The sequence below is a fragment of the Chlorocebus sabaeus genome, chromosome 22 (assembly GCF_047675955.1).
Source record: "Chlorocebus sabaeus isolate Y175 chromosome 22, mChlSab1.0.hap1, whole genome shotgun sequence".
NCBI classification, from domain to species: domain Eukaryota; kingdom Metazoa; phylum Chordata; class Mammalia; order Primates; family Cercopithecidae; genus Chlorocebus; species Chlorocebus sabaeus.
Window position 1 is genome coordinate 64,386,909 of NC_132925.1, and position 17,585 is coordinate 64,404,493.

The window sequence follows — 17,585 nt, forward strand, 5'->3', positions numbered from 1 at the left end:
TTCAATGGTAACAGTAAGCAACTTCAGGCCAGAAACTGTATCTTTTTCATTCTGGAATTCATCTATGCATCAGTGATTTTCACTCAGCAGGAGCTTCATAAATTTTCATTTAATGTTCAAAAGTGGGAACAAAACTGGAGAAACAAAGAGGACGAGCATGATGAATTTTTCTTAGGGTTGGTTATACCCTCCTTGCGTTGGGCTGCCTCTCCTTGAACAGTCTGGCAGTCCTGAGATGATCCTAGATGTGTTCTGAGCAGGACATAGGTGAATGCATCATGGGAATTGCATTCCCTGTGAATTATTTTTCAATCATTCTTACTACAAAAAGTTGAAAGTCTCAAGTAGGTGTTAATAGAACATTAATAACAATTTAACTTTTCTAATCTCCCTATTTTATAACAGAGCAGGATTCAAGTCCAGAGTCTGGGGCAGGCAAAAATATCTACCTAAAATGCAATGACTTCAGGTTGCTTTCATCATAGTAACGTTTGCTGTTACTTTTCATTGTTTGCCACTGACATTGGTGTTTCATTTAAGGTAATAAAATAAAACCTTCATTTTAAGTTAATGTATTTTTTCAATAAGCCAGTTAAAATCTTAAGTGCATTAGAAGTTGGCACAAAGATATGACACAAGTATTGAAGATGGTGAGTTTAGGGGAATGTCTTCTCAGAGAATTGGAGACTGTCGAATGGCTGGCTGTCTTAAGAAGAAAGGACAGCAGGAACTGTGTGTGAAAAGATAGGAGCTCTGAGAAGACAGGAGCAGCGAGCTTTTGAGTCAAAGGAGAGGGTCTCTAAGGATACAGGGACGGAGAGGGGAATAATGAAGGCTGAGTCCAGCTGAAAGTGGAAATGAAGTGTGACAGTTACTTGGCCTGCAAAGCAGTAGGGAGCCAGGGGAAATTTTCAGGAAGTAAGTGACATCATGGTCAAAGTGACAAGCAAGAAAGGGAATTTTAGCAGTGACATTTAGATCTTATTGGAGAAGAATGACTATACAAGGCAGAAATCCAGTGAAGGAAAGGTTGCAGGGGTCTAGTGATTAGAAGGCTGAACCAGGAATTTTCCAGAATGGTTAGTGAAGAAATAAATCTCAGTGTATTGAGGGGAAAGTTGAAGCAGGCTTTGTGGTAGTGTAAAAGCAGAGAAAGGACATACGTAGAGTATAGGAAATGGTAAATAGCTAAAGCAAGACTGTTCACCAGTCTTGCTTTATTGCCTGGTCATAATAAAAATGTATTATGCTATATAAAAATAGGCTATGGAAAAATCTGCGTGCTTGGGTTCCAGTACCCCCAACAAGTTATTTTAAACGCAAACTCATTGTAGAAACCTCAGTTTACTACCATCCTTCTCAGTTCATTCTCACCACCAGCCTCTACCACTCTGCATTTGTTTTCCTGAAATCTAAAACAGCAGAATTTAACATACGTAAAATTTTAGGTTATGTCATGTAAAAATGAAACTTGTCCAGAAGATTGAATTTTCTGAATAAGAAACTTTTTATCGGTGGCTACATGACTTGTCATAAAATAACTTAAGACAAAATCGGACATCCAAGTTTCAGTTCCACTCCCACACGTTTGTTCCATTGGTTCCACTGAACTTCACTGAACAAGACTAATACCTATCTTGCTTAAATAGCTAGTTACTACAGGTATCAAATTAAATAATATATAGACATTATATCTTTCATTCAAAAGCAATTTACAGCATTACCAATATAGAACTAAATTCATCATAGCACAGCATTTTTTGGTTGTGTATATCGCATTTTGCCTGTTGAAGGGTTTTTGAATTATGAAAAATACAGTGCAATGCTCTGTAAGTGCTTTTTGGCAAGACTGGTGGGGGGAAAACATCTACTCATGTCTATCAGAAGGATGGGATAATGCTTCAGAGGCAGAGGAATGATAGTATGTATGGTTCCCAAGGGCAGAGAGAAAAATGGCCAAGCCACAGAAGGAAGAATGTGATGGTAGGATCTGGAGAAACAGAGAAGTAGAAGCAATGAGAGCACAAACTGAACTCAAGCCAGACATGGCAGCAGTTCTTCATCCACTTTCAGAGAGCATTTGGAGAGGAATAAGCAGCTCAAGAAAGCTCCACTGCTGTCTATCCTCATGCTGCACCCTGCTCTGTGCTCTCATAACACTGTGGGAAGATCTGAGAATAATGGTACCAGCCACGTACTAATCTTCGTTCCATTATAGTCATACTTTTGAGAGTTATAGGTATAGGATCTCTGCAGCCCGATGTATCATCATTATTTCAGGACACAAAGCCTGCTGCCTTTCCCATCTGTGGCTGTAATCAATAAATAGGAGGAAATGCAGGAGCTGTTTTCTCTCCCTCCTCAAGAGTGAAGCCTTGAGTAATCTAGTCAATTCCTTGTTTCCCAACATTTGGGGTTCACTGTGGCCCTTTTGACTCTGCTGAGATACTACTGGTTCTCTTAAACCCAAGTCACTTCCCAGATAAAAGGAAAAGAGTAAGGATAAACCTAAATACATCAGAGGAGAAAAGCATCAGAAAAGCCCACTCTGCTAAAGAATCTTAGCCAACAGTGTTCACAGCCAACTAGACGCCTCCTTCCTCTCACTTTTATTCTCTCTCCAGACAAAATCAGGGCACTTCAGCCTTGCCAAAGTTGACTCTCACATCATTCTTCTTTCTCACAGTCATGTGGGTCTAAGATCTCTAGGAAGTGTAGGGAGGGGCAAAGAAGTGTTCCCTTGGAGCAGAGGGCTCCATATTTTTTCCTTCTTTGTAAGCAGTCATGTGGTGAGTGAAGGGTATATCACAATGGGTTTAATAACTCTGTTAATTAGCATGTCTTTCTTAATTAGTATTTCTTGCTACCTTGTCTACTAGAAGTTGGATGTGAGCTTCCTTCAAATCTGAACTGTCTGAGGACTAGCCTTTAAGTTTCCAAGTTAGATTCTTAAAGCCCGGAGTCATTGTGTGAACAGTTCAGTGACATTTCTGGAAGGACCAGGAGAGAGGCCCTGTGACTTCTTGGACAGAAAGAGGGGCCCAGCTGAGCTCAGCCCTCCTTGCCATTGCATCAGTGATGTGAGGGAAGCCATCCTGGGGCCACCAGCCCACCGCAGTCACTCTCTGAACACCACCATATGACCTCAGTTGTCATCAAATGGAGCAGAAGAAATCACTTAGCGGAGTCCTGCCTAAATTTCTGACCTATAATTCATGAGATTTCATAAAATGTCTGTTGTTTGAAGTTACTGTTTAAAGGTATGAGTTAGTTTGCCATTCAATAATAGGTAAGTGGAACAATGTGCCTTCGCATTTTACACAAATTGTTACTTTGCTACATTTCAGAATATTTTTCATCATTTCTCCTCTTAGCTACACACAAACTTTCAGGTACTTTTCTTCCCAATAACAAACAGCTTGTGTATATTCCTACAGATACCCCAAGAATCTCATATGCAAAACACGTATCTACTGAGGTCTTAAACAGTTTTAAGCCTTATGGTGAATTCCCCATACACAATTAAACAAAACAAATGATGAAAATAGCACGAGCTCAATTTCAAAAGTCAATGGAATGGTGATGGTATTTACAAAACAGTCTCCCTAAGTGATAGTAGTAAAAAGAATACTCTGTGGCAAACTTGGAATGGGCAATACAAAATCCTATCTGTAAACAAGAGCACCTACCTTGGATCATTATTTGTGCATTGTTTGTGAAAGAAACCCTTTAAAAGATTTGGGTTCTGTTCAATGAGAACACTTGGACACAGGATGGGGAATATCACATACCGGGGCCTGTCATGGGGTGGGGGGGGAAGGGGGAGGGACAGCATTAGGAGATATACCTAATGTAGATGACGAGTTAATGGGTGCAGCACACCAACATGGCACATGTATACATATGTAACAAATCTGCACATTGTGCATATGTACCCTAGAACTTAAAGTATAATAATAATAATGATAATAATAATAAAAAAAGATTTGGGTTCTGTTAAGAATTTGTATTTAACATTATTGAACAACTAGACCACTAGGAAGGATTGGTTCAATACGATTTTCAGATAAATGATCTGTACTCCTATAGGTGGTATGTCAATTTATTTTTCATTTTAAACTACTTTATAATTTCTTAATGACTCAAGATCACCCATATAGTCATTTCTGAGTTGTCTTTTTCTAGTTTTTCTATCCCTCTCCCTTGCTGAAGAAATATTCGATGTAACTTCTTTTATCTTAGAATGTATTTGCAAAATTTCTCTCATCTGCTCAAACTTGCAGTTTATACTTTGTCATCTGCTAAAATAATATAATTATGAATATTAGAATGGTTCTAAATTAAGAGCAAATACTCTCTGAATGAAGAAGCTCTTTCCATAATCAAGTGTTTATATTTTAGTGAATTTTTGCTAAGAAAGAAATCTAGGATGCTTTGAGGCTTCTTTTGTTCAACTTTTAGATATTGGCCTAGCATTTGAATACCTTAAGTAGCTGTTGAAAGCTGAGACATCTCATGGTAGTCATTTATTTACTTTATATATATTTTTTGTTACTTTTATTTGCAGTACCGAAATGGCATCAGAGGAAAATGAGCATTGTCTTGGCAATATGTGAGAAATATTTACACTACCCTGTACCATCTGATATTTTAGGACATCTGTATAGATCAAAATAAATCAGATTGAATGGATTTAATATCATATATTGATAACAATAATTACTAGCTATAAAACTACCCTGTCTAATTCAAGGTCTTCGGTTTTATTTTTTAATATTTTTGGACATGGGATAGCTGCAGAATTACCTCCATTTTCCACTTCGGTTTTAGGAGTAAGTTGTGAACCCCACCCTCATGCAGGTACACACATAAAACCACCCAAATAAACCAGTTTCATTAATGGTACCATATTCAAATAACCAAAGGGATACTGGAATGCAATCTTCAAAGATAATAAACTGCAATGTAAATCTGGTTGAATAAAGGCCAGGAACTAAGCCTTCTGTTCCCTTCATGAGGCACAGAAACAAAAGTGTAGCACAACTAGTCTCCCACTGAGGATATAGTCTAGCTTTCTGCCGAGACAATCAAACAACCCAAACCTAATATTTCAATGAACTTGGGAAATGATGACACACACTTTTCTGTCTCTCCTCACCAGTTCTGAATTTGGAGGGGCAAAGGAAGTGGAAGGCATGCTCAATTGAGGCAGTAAATACTAGGCTGTGGCAGATTGTTTTACTGTTAAATACAGTAATGGGTTTTTAATGGCTGCTGTCCAAAATTACACTGCAGAAAAAAAAAATGGTTTATTAGTAATAATAATAGCTGGCACCTTAATCTTCAAAGCACTTTACAAATATTAGCTCATTAATCCTCCAACTGCCACTGGGAGGCAGCAGTAAATGTTTCTTTCCTCAGTTTACAGCTGGTGAAACAGGAAAACAGAAGCTCACAACAAGTTTTCAAAAGAAGATTTTGTGTATGGAGATCAATTTCTGATCTAAACCACTCATATCAGTTTTTATACTTGATTGGATGACATTCACTCTGATGACTGCCAGCCCTTTTTTTGAGGGGACAGTGATTAAGGTCAAATCCAATTTATTTGAACTTGACTCAGAAGTGTGCTTGAGTTGCACCTGAATTGCTCAATGCTTGGTCCTTTAATGTTATTTCAAGCAAATCAATTGTGTTCAAAATCTATTCAACCCAAATCAATTACATGCAGAAACTTGTATGCATGGGAAGAGCAGACTGTTGAGACCCCTTGAAATTTGCTCCTCTGAGAATTGCTAGAGGTCACGAAGCAAAATGGGGTCAAGGTCAAATTTAAAAAGGCTTGTTTTCGACATCTTTATCCATTCACTCAGATCTTCTTTATAGAAAATAGTATGTGTCCTCAAATTAGTGAACAATAGCAAATAACCCAAAAGAGCCTATTGTTCATGCAAATATAGGTGATAGATATTAAAATTGTTATTATTTGTCTTTATGTTTACCCTTGTGGGCAACGTTTTCAGTTTTTTGCCATTGTATAATGCCTTAAACATTCTTTACATCTTTAAATCCAATTTTAATCCAATGCATGAATTCTCCACTATGTCATCAGATGCATTTTATAGATTTAAAAAAATCGTTGAATTTACAACACAGAAATTAACGTACTTCTTGAGAAGCCAAGCTGTGTATTCCAGAGAAGCAGATATGGGTCAAACGAAAGCTTTATAGAAAATCCATTGTGTATAATCCAAGGAAGTGGGATCTCCTGTCTAGCCAAAGCAGGAAACAAACTTATTCTTGCCGCTTTCTAGTACACAAAAAGGAGCCTTTTGGAGCCACTCAGCATCTGAGAATGCTATTTATATTATGCACATTTTAAAAATACATGAACATTTGCTTGTAAATATCCCAAATAAAAAAGTAAAAAACCTCTTAAAACTCCCAAATATATTGGCTGTGCCTGAAATAGAGTTGACTTTTTTTCTTCCAAAGCCTTATCTTCATTGACAGCTGCTAATAAAGACAGTGCCATCATTATGATTGGTGTCATTTTCAAGCCATTTTCAAGAACAGCAAGGCTGAGATATGGCATCTCCCATTGCCAACAATTTATATTTTAATCTGGAATAGCAGATACTCACACCTTTGTGGAAATGCCAACCATGAAATGCAATTGGTTACATATAATACCCAGAAGTGAGGGAAATCCATGAGTATTCATATTATAGAGTATCAGAAACATTTCTGCTAAGAAATAAAAAATGATAATGAGGGTAAAGTTTCATTTGCACATATAATGATGCCCAGGGTCTGGTGCAGGAAGAGTCAGAGCATCGAATGCTTATATGACTTGATTTTGGAGAGAACACAAATGTCTTCTTCCTGTAACCTCCAACTCCTGGGCTCAAATGATCCTCCCACCTCAGCCTCCCAAGTAGCTGGGACTATAGGCATGCCTGACCACACCAGGCTAATTTTTATTTTTATTTATTTATATATTTTTTGTAGACATGTAGTCTTGCTATGTTGCTGGTCTTGAACTCCTGGCCTCAAGGGATCCTCCAGTCTCCGCCTCCCAAAGTTGCATTAAGGTAGTTTTGTTTGTTTGTTTGTTTTGAGACAGAGTCTCCCTCCGTCACCGAGACTGGAGTGCAGTGGTGCGATCTAGGCTCACTGCAACCTCCGCCTCCCGGGTTCAAGTGATTCTCTTGCCTCAGCCTCCTGAGTAGCTGGGATTACAGGCATGCCACCATGCCCAGCTAACTTTTGTATTTTTAGTAGAGACGAGGTTTCACCATGTTGGCCAGCCTGGCCTCCAACTCCTGACCTCAAGTGATCCACCTGTCTCAGCCTCCCAAAGTGCTGTGATTACAGGCTTGCGCCACCATGCCTGGCAGTTTTTAAAACCTCATATTAAATGCCACCATTCCTGGAATAGGTATGCATTATCATCTAATACCTCAGTAGGATTCCTTTATGTCTACTTTTCCACATATTTACCTGGGATAATGGGACACAGAACAGGTAAGTTTGGATAGACAACAGGAAAGAGTGTTAGTCAATCAAGATTAGCTGGAGAATCCTGCTAATCAAGGGGGCACTGCTGGGGTTGGAAATCAGACACTTCTGAGTTTGAATTCTGACTCTGGCACTGCAAGACATACTGTGTGACATTGGACAAGGACCCTTCTGTGTCTGCATGACCCAGCTTACAATGGGTGTTATGATAATAGTACTTTCCTCAAATCACTGATGTGGGGATTGCAAAACACATAATAAACACTTGATAAATGATCAATGGTGGCTATTTAAGTATCTGCCTGGCACAGTTTCAGTCCTGTCTCTAGCAGAAAGTGGTGATCAATAAAAGCTTTTTATAATGACTGGTCACAATGCCTCATAGGACCTACACACACACACACACACACACACACACAAGAACATGTATCATAGAATTCAGGATGCTTTGGAAAAGTCTATCTCCTTATCTTTGTCCAGGACTACATTCAACCCTCAAAATATAACTTGTAACATTTTCAATCTTTCCCCTAGACAACTCTCAATTTATACGGTGACTCTAGATTTCCTTAAAAAAAAAAAAAAATCACCATCAGTTATACAATGTTGCTCTTTTCTTCCATAGAGGAAATCTGGTCTGCTAATGGTGGCTCATGCCTGTAATCCCAGTACTTTGCAAGGGGGAGGTGGGAGAATCGTCTAAGGCCAGGAATTTGAAACCAGCCTGGACAACATAGTGAAACCTCATCTTAACAAAAAAATTTTAAAAATTAGCCAGGCATGATAGTGCCTGCCTGTAGTCCCAGCACTTTGGGAGGCTGAGGTGAGAGGATATCTTGAGCTCAGGAGTTACAGGTTGCAGTGAGCCATGACTGTACCACTGCACTCTGGCCTGGGCAACAGAAAAAGAAGGGAAGGGAAGGGGAGGGGAGGGGAGGGAAGGGAAGGGAAAAGGGAGGGAGGGAGGGGGAAAGAGAGAGAGACAGAGGGAGGGAGGGAGGGAGGGAGGGAGGAAGGAAGGAAGGAAGGAAGGAAGGAAGGAAGGAAGGAAGGAAGGAAGGAAGGAAGGAAGAGGGAGAAAAGAAAAGGAAAGGAAAGGAAAGGAAAGGAAAGAAAAGAAAAGAAAAGAAAAGAAAAGAAAAGAAAAGAAAAGAAAAGAAAAGAAGGAAAGAAGGAAGGAAGGAAAAACCTGAGCAATAGAGTGTGCTATGAACTGCGTTACAAATTAGGATATCTAAGATGTAATTTTAATTGTCACTACTGTAGGCAGTGTGGTGAAATAGTGGCGAAGCTCACTATTTGACCTTGCATCAGTTTTTTTCATCTATGAAATGGGCTAACAACCTGTTTCCTTTTGTTCACTATGTTATTGTAAAAGTCAGATGAGATGACATGCAAAAATTTTCTGAAAAGCATGAAGGACTCAAATAATGCAAGATATTATGATTTTTTAAAAATAGAAATCTTCAGAGGCAATCTTCTGAATGGATAGAAATGCAGCATCCAGTATCAGAGTCTGTATTTATCTTTCTCCTGAACCTTTTGCACATGAGATGTGTTATTTTATTTGAACATAACCAATATGTAAGGCATCCCATAATAAGCTAATATTCTGTCACTTTACAGTTTTTAGCAAGGCTTTCAATGTAATAAAAAATCAAATTTCCAACAACTTTAACAGCAACAGATCACGAAAATCCCCACATTCCTTTTATCCACTTACATTCTATTAATCTGGGAAACACATTGCTTAGTCCTTGGAAATAAAAATTCCTCACATTAGGATGCAAACAGTGCATCCTGGTCTATTCCTTCATCATCCTTGTCCTGATACAACTATATCAAAGAAGAAGGATACTTCCTCCAAAGATCCAGGCATCCAGGTTACATGAGTTTCAGCTGCCAGACTGACATTTGAGGGTATCTCCACTTTCCCAGGCATCATAACTACAATCCCTCCCAGTAGAATCACCACTTACAGTAAAAGCTTTTGTTAGGGAGGAACCTCTGCTAAAAATACAAACCCGTTACCATAGAAGCTGGAATATATCTTTTACATTATTCTGTCTGCTATGTCAACTCTCATCTTAGAAAGCATAGATAATGCAATGAAATGGACAAATTTGTTCTGAAGTTTAGAAGTCTCAGTTGAAACACACCACTGAATATGAGCATGCCCACCTCGGGCAATGAAAGAAGGGAGAAGAAAGGAATGACAAAGAAAAAGTGGTGCAGATTCTCCTGAATACAAACCTACTGATTCCCTACTTTGTACTGTTTTTGTCAATTCTAGCTTTCGCCTTCCCCATTACTCACGCTCCACAAATGTAAAGCCTTCAAGATGTGCTAGCTATTCCTCATGTACTTTCCAGATTCAGACCCCTTTTCTGTCTTCCTCCATCCTGCTCTGCTCTGGGAGAACTGACCTCCACAAACCACTTAATACGCTCGCTTGCTCTCTTACTGCCTTGCTCAAGAAGCAACTGGAAATCCTGGGGCAGAAGCAGAGCACTGTCTTGTGATTTGACAGTAGTTATGTTCCTCTACCAAAAGCCATACGTCCTACTTGACAGCCCTCTCCCAGAGCTACTGCTCCCACCTCCTTCCAGGAACTTCACCTTCCCATTGTCCCTTCAGGACAAGGGGCAGTAACAGCTCCAGATGTGCTTCAGCAGCCCTTGTGGGCTTCCCCTAATCCCATCCAAAGAGATGTGGGCCCGTCTTTAAGGTCCCTTAATTACCCCTTTGGAGTATGCTTTATATAAAAGAAAGGAACAAAGTGAAAGTGAGAGGAAGCCATGTTTTACCCAGCGAAGACGTGTCTTTCAAGAACATCAAGGGGACAAACCACTCGGTTCTAGCCTGTGGCATTCTGCCACCTGGACATTCAGGTCCAATACTGTGAAGACATCAAGCCTTTTAAGATAAGCCAGAAATATGAATGTTTACATGAAATCTCCAGTATTTAAATGTTGGCTGAAATTTGTCTTAAACATTCTTTGGGCCAAATGAAATACTTATACAAGCTGGGTTCAAAGTCCAAGGGACATTGGTTTGGATCCTATATAGACTATGGTGCCTCTTCTTAGAAAGAAAAAAAAAAATCTGTTTTTCTTTACACTGCACAATTATAACCAAAAAAAGATGGAAGTCTCATTTTTACAGCTTTTTCTTACACAGTACTTTAGTCCAAAAACAATAACTCCCCCTACCTCATTGGAAATCTGCAGGCAAAACAGAAATATTCAAAACCCCAAAGTCACAGGAATCTTGTTATGTGGGCCTGTTCTAAATGTATGAATCTAGTAGAATCATTTAATTTCAGTGTAGCTCACTCCATTCATCTGCAAAATCAGGATAATTACTTCTTTCCTACCATCTTCACAGAGACATTTGGTTGAAAAATGAAATTATACACAGTAAATGAAAAGCACATTTGAGATCTTCAGAGAATAAAGTGCTATTTAAACCAAGAAGATTAGTAAGAAAAACCTCAGAAGTTTGCCAAAGCATTTTCTCTGGTTCAGCCACATTTCACGACACCAAGGTAACTGTGAACCAGTGCCTTAGCCCAACACGGTCTTATGGAAGATGTACACAAATCTAAGGTGGTGGTTCTCAACTGTGATGGTACATTAGGGTATGTTAGAATCTCATTAGAAGTTTTCAAAAATCCAGATTCCTAGTCACCATCCACAGAGATTGTAATTGAATTGATTTGTGTTGGCAGTTTTAAAGAACTCTCCAGATGATTCTAATTTTAGCCAAGCCTAAGAACAACTATTGAGAAAACCTTTTAAATATGTGAAACAATCATTATTGGTATATGCACATATAATTAATGTAGGAATCAACAGTTTTCCATTTGACACCACCATTGATCATGGCTCACACTTATTCACATACACAGTGATACACACACACACATATACACTCTGTCCCTCTATCTTTGTTCATTCACAAACTGAGCATGATATAGAAGAATAATTATCACTACAATAAAAAAACAAAATTTATTGAGCACTTAATAAGTGCTACTAAGCTGTCTGCATAGATTGCCCCATACAATGTCCACAATAGCTAGGATTCACAAACTGAGCATGATATAGAAGAATAATTATCACTACAATAAAAAACCAAAATTTATTGAGCACTTAATAAGTGCTACTAAGCTGTCTGCATATATTGCCCCATACAATGTCCACAATAGCTAGGTATGACTATTTCCCCATTTCTACAGAAGAAATTAGTCTTAGAGAGGTCAAAATGACTAAGCCAGTGCCACACACCTGCAAGCTGACAGACTTAGATTTTGAACCCCGGCAGCCTGACTTTTATAACCAGGGCACGTAACCACCACACCAGTTTGCTTCCCACTGTGCCAGACGCTTTAAGAGTTTACGAGATGCATAAAAGGAAAAGTGTGCCCTCAAGGAGTTTACAATCTGAGAAGGGAATTGTGATGCACACTAAAGTTCATAGGTTGTATAGGAAAACGGCACAATTGTAGTCCCTGGAGTTAGGAAGAGGTGAATCAGAAGATGGGCAACAGAGCTCCTACTTCCACAACTATAGGGGAAATAAGATGCAAACAAACATTAGAAGGGAGAATGTTATAAGACTACCAGGAGAAGAAACCCTGGTCAAAGCACAAAATATATTTATATATTGGCCAAGTTCAATGCATTTATTATTCTTATCATCATCTGCCAGTATCATTTGAATCAGATATTTATGCCCACCCTAAATTTACCACATTGTCAGTTCAATTAGCAAACTATGAATTTTGAGAATTCATCTCACCTCAAACTCCAGTTGTGATTCTTATTGAATTTATGTATATAAGCATCACACACACACACACATACACTCACACACACCCGTAATAATTTAACTTCCAAAGAGATATATAAGTTGTATTCTTCCGCTAGGAATAAATTATGTGAAAGTGAAGTCAACATTTCAGGGAAAAGCCTTAAAATTGAAAACAGAATATGTCCCTTTGTATTTTCATTATGTAAACATAATGAGAAGGTAAGCAGGATCATTTTTTATCCACAACACATAAAATCTCAATTAGTTACGGTCTATTTGTGCACTGACTTAAAACGTTCGTTAACAAAACAGAATTTTCTAGTTTACTGGATAAATATACCAGAAATTGCAGAATAATGTCAGGTTGCCAAGCAACCACAGCTCTACTCTACTTTGTGATCAATCCAACTCATTCATCGAGCTTCCTAACCCAGTGATACAGAATTCCAACCAATTTGTTTCTTGGGAAAATTATAGTGACTTTCAGTAACACAATAACACTTTTATTTTCAGAAGATAAACTTAAATCCCTTTTGATCAAAGGGATGTGTTAATTCATTATTCTCTACGTGGTGCTAATGAGAAAGCTATAATTAACTAACTACACTATTGCGACACACATAAAATAAACTGTGGTAATTAGTAATGTTTAAGGTGTTAAGCAGCCTCCCAAATTAGAAAATACAGAATCTTTCCTCAGATAAAGATGTACAGAAAAAAGAAAGCAGCATATCTAATTAAATTGAGAATTGTTTCCAGTCTCCCCCAAGGGGTGAGAGGAAAGGCATGTGATCCCCAAAATATAAGAGATTTCACTTTAATAGCAGAGAAAATGGCTCAATGCCAATTCTACTTGTAGGTAGACATAAAATGATAGCGAATAATGTAATCTTTTCTTTGAAAGAATGCTTAGCACAATATTTTTCCAGGAATGAATAGAAAGAATATTATGCTTTCACTCATTAGCTGTGTTAACTTAGCATATTGTATGTAAATCACCATAATAATTGCATTCTCTTCAGAATGAATTAGTTAGAATGAAGCTGTAATCAAAATGTTCATAATTGAAAATATAGTATTCTCAATCTTGGTTTGAAAAAATAACAAGGAACACTGATTGAATCAGATAATACAGTACATCACTGAAAACAACCTTAGTACAGAGAGATGTTCATTCTCTTGATTATACCTTTGCATTTCAATTAGGTCCCCAAATTCAGGACTCAACACCTCCCAATCTGTCATGCTTTTCAACTCTTACCATTTGTCTCTGGACTAACTTAAGTATTCCAAGTATATTACTGCTAGATTTTTAGGGAAAATACAAAATGGTGAAAAGCTAATTTTATTGTTTCTAAAATGCATTAGACTCTATTGCACTGTTGGCTGTCATAAATCAAAGGGCAAAATAATTTCCAATAAATGAAACACTTAATGCCAAAGCTCCTGGGAAACAATATGTAAATGATCACATGAATTTCAGACAAGCTGTCACACTAATTCCTCAAGGTACCTTTTAAAGATGACACATTCACGGTGAGGATGAGAGGGTTGTCTTGCAAAGCCAAACACTACTACCTGAAGTGATACTCTCAGTATTTCCTGACAATCATTCCTTCAAATCTGACACCATTAGTCCCCCACTATTACTTAATTTTCCTTTATCAGTTAAAAATACAAGCAGCTTAAATTAGTCTTGATCATTACCTCATTACCCTTATTTTTCTATAAAAGCGAGTCAGGCTAAATTATTTCAACAAAGCAATTTTGGGGCAAATAACCTCCTATCTTCAAAGATTTCAGACGCGACTATAAAATCAGGTTTCTATCCAGCAAATGTTTTTCTGGGTGAGCTCGATTTTATAAAGGTCACTAAGGATCTTTGTGATGGTGACATCTGTCAGGCTTTACTGGCCTCAAGTTCACCAAGAAATGCCTTTATTTTAATAATCAAATGATTTTAAAAATATATTTAAAACCAATTCAAGTAATGAGATGAATTAACTTAAATGTAATAAGTACAGTATGTGCAATATCAACTCCTCTTAGACCTACAGCTAGGCCCATGCAGTGTACAGTTTACTTATCAGCAGATAGATTGGAGGACCTATATAACCATGAGGAATCAATAAATATCTATAGCCTTTTCTTTAAAGAAAAAGATCTATAAGTCTACATTCAACAGATAACAATCTGGAAAACATATATTCATCATCATAGTCTTGTGCTGCAGTGAAGTGGGTATAAACATGCCCTGAAAGAGATTTTAATGAGCAGCTATAGCCAGTACTCACACCCATCCAGTAATAACTATTTGTCTCCATTGATTTGCTCACAATATTCAGGAGCTTGCAAGGAATGATTATACACTACGTTCTGCCACTACTAAAGGTAAATCCACTGCAGCACTTAAGGCCATAAAATGGAAAGCCGGGGTATATATAGGCTCTGTAACTAAGTTAAATTATGAAAGCCAAATGGTGATCCCTCACAAAGAGACTGAAATCAAGACAAATCCAACTGCAACATCTGCAGCTGAAAGAGAAAACACGAAGATTTAAAAAAAAAAAAAAAAAAAAAGTGGGATAAACTTTTTATTTTCTTGTCACCAAAAGTTTCCCCAAAAAGCTTTCTAAGCTTCTCTCTCCATCAATATACTGAAAAGCCAACTTCACCAACAGTTGATCAGTTTCTCTCGTCCAATCTGCTGCAAGTCAGATCTTTGTAGGAGTTGGACTGTGCAGTAAAAATGTTCTTATTTTAATTAAGATTATTCTCCAAAATTAGAAAACGCAGAATTTTGACTTCAACGAAAATGCAGAGAAATGAGAATGCACCATATGTAATTAAACTGAGGATTAACTAACAGTAATGCCATCGACACCAGTAACTAACTTTTGAGTGCTTATGATGCATCAGGCATGGTGTTAAATTACTTGTATCATCTCATTCCAGTCCTGCAACAACCCAATATAGAGGGTATTGACAATTTCCATATTATTGAGAAAGGGAAACTGAGGCACGTAGTTAAATGGCTAGTCCAAGGTGACACATCATAGTAATGGTGAAGCTGGAATTCGAAGCCACGTGGGCGCCCCTGGAGCCTCCTCCTAGAGTGAGCCCGGTGGCTCACCAGTTGCCCATCTCCACGCGCACGCGCAAATCTCCCCACCCACTCCGAGTTCCAGCGGGAGCGCGCCATCGCGCACGCTCCTGGCCAGCCAGCCCCTTGCTGGCTCTGGGGCTGCTCCGCGGCTCCCACGAGCGGGACTGGACCCCGGCGCCCTTCGAGGAGAGGCTGAGCCTGGGGCTCCTTCCCCGCAGGGCCACCCAGCCGTGCCGACGCACACTTGCCCTCCGCCGCTGGCCTGCCACCCCTTCCCCTGCCCGCCTTCCGGAGCCCAGCAGCCCGAACGCCCACCCTGCGCTCGACCCTGCGCGCCGTCTGAGGCGGGGGTACCTGGGCTGCGCGGCTGCGGCTCCTCAGGCTGGTGGTTTTTCGCAGGAATTCCCCAGGACTGCCCCTGACTGAGAAAGCGTGGCTCGCAGCGAGCCCGGAGAGTGGGAACGGAGGGGCTGGCTTTCCCCAGCCTCCCAGCTCCAATCCCTGCTCTCCAAATTAATCACTTTCTCCGTGCTGCCTCCCCACGCACACTCACACTCAAAAAAAAAAAAAAAAAAAAAAAGCGAGAGAAAGAGAGAGGCACAAAGAGGAAGAAGGGACCATCCGTGACTGGCATTTCTAGCTCCCTGGGCTCCGCTACCAGGAGCCATGGCAACCAGGCCCCCGGCCTGCCCTCTCGCCCCCTCGGCGCTCTGGTGAGGTGGAACTCTAGCCCCTCTCTGGTTTTTCGTGCCCCCAACCCCACAACCCCGCGGTTCATTGATTCCCCTCTTCCAGGCTGGCGGCATTTTCGGATCCCCCCTGGGATCTAGACTCCTCTCCTGAGAGTAGGAGCCAGACAGGGGCAGTGGATTGGGAGGGGATCTGAGCTCCACACACTAGGAGGTGTCTGGGGCGTGAGGGGCGTGGTAGGAGAGGCCGGGACTGACCCCCAAACTAGCTAGACCTCGGATCCCCACCCGAGAGAGGACGGGAATCTACAGTGGGATCTGGAATCCTCTTCAGAGAGTAGCGAGGGATGGAGTGGGAGAGGCTGGAAATAAGAGGGTCAACCTACCGGCGACCAGCGGGAGTGAGTGGGACCTGGCGGATTCGGGGACCCGTTGTACTCCGTCCGACTGACCCCGAGCAGTCTGAATCCAGCCTCGGCCACCCGGGGGCGGGGCTTGAAAAGAGGGTGTCTCTTCCCGGGTGAATGCTGAGGGACCTCGGACCACCCCCACTTCAGACAAGGAGCCCTGACTGCGCACCATTTCCTTTCCATAACGGGTTGACCCCCTCCTCCCGGGAGCAAACCCTTAACCCTTCCTCCGTGGGAGACCCCCCAGGGCTGGCACAAGAGATGCAAATTGACCCCCACCCCTGACACACCTGCGTCGCTTCCAGCACGAGATCTGTCCGGTACCTCGCCTCGGGCAACTTCTCCCCCAAACTGGCTGGGAGCTGGGACAGGGACGGGCAGGGTCCAGTAAGCTCTGGGCGGATCCAAGGGAGTTTCTTGCCGGCCGCTCCCCGCTGGTCCGCACCCGGGACTGACCACGGAGGTCCCGCCTGTCCCCTCCCGCTGCTGGCGCTGGCCGCGGGAAGGCTGGACCTGTTCTGGCTTGCACCGAGATCCACGCCCTCCTGCCAGAAGCTGGCTCTCGCCTCTCCTCCCTTCCTCGATTCTGCGCCGCCACCCCTCACCCACGCCGCTTATTTTCCCTCCCTTTGCACACTCCCATGGGATAGGGAGAGTTACAGGCTTAAGACTTTATCTCATTGTGGAAAGCAAGAGACCAAGCCAAAAACTTTGGTCGTGCTTTTCAACATCTCTGGTCAAAAGAGGTAGGATCTCCGCTTGTTTATCTGCAAAAGCGACATTTAAAAGAAATGCCTCCCCCCCGCCCCCCGGTGGTTTCACTCAGTTGATATTCCATACACAGGTCGCCAATCTGGTTTTCTCCCATTGCTGCATGTTAGAGGGGCGTGGTGCCATGTACGTATTAAAAATGATCTTCTTGCTTTCCTTCATTTAAGGGCGTGGTGGGGCTTACCATTGAATTTACAAAATATGCTACAACCATCCAGTGTCAAATTGTGCATACACAAATTTAGAGACCTTCTACTATTTTTACAATTTTTG

At 40.7% G+C, this 17,585-nt stretch overlaps 1 protein-coding gene across 5 annotated transcripts in view; it reads right to left on the bottom strand.

Annotated features, from left to right (window-relative positions):
* The window catches only part of CHL1 (cell adhesion molecule L1 like), a 209,140-nt gene extending 192,008 nt beyond the window's left edge, over positions 1–17,132 (bottom strand). For 2 of the 5 annotated variants that reach the window (XM_007985014.3, XM_007985011.3), the window contains exon 1: positions 16,832–17,132. The gene's annotated coding sequence lies outside the window, so the exon portion shown is untranslated. Of the gene's footprint in view, positions 1–15,796; positions 15,907–16,517; positions 16,600–16,831 lie in introns of those variants that run through there. The other 3 variants (XM_038003643.2, XM_007985012.3, XM_007985010.3) reach the window with 3 other exon arrangements.
* Positions 17,133–17,585: the final 453 nt, after the last annotated feature.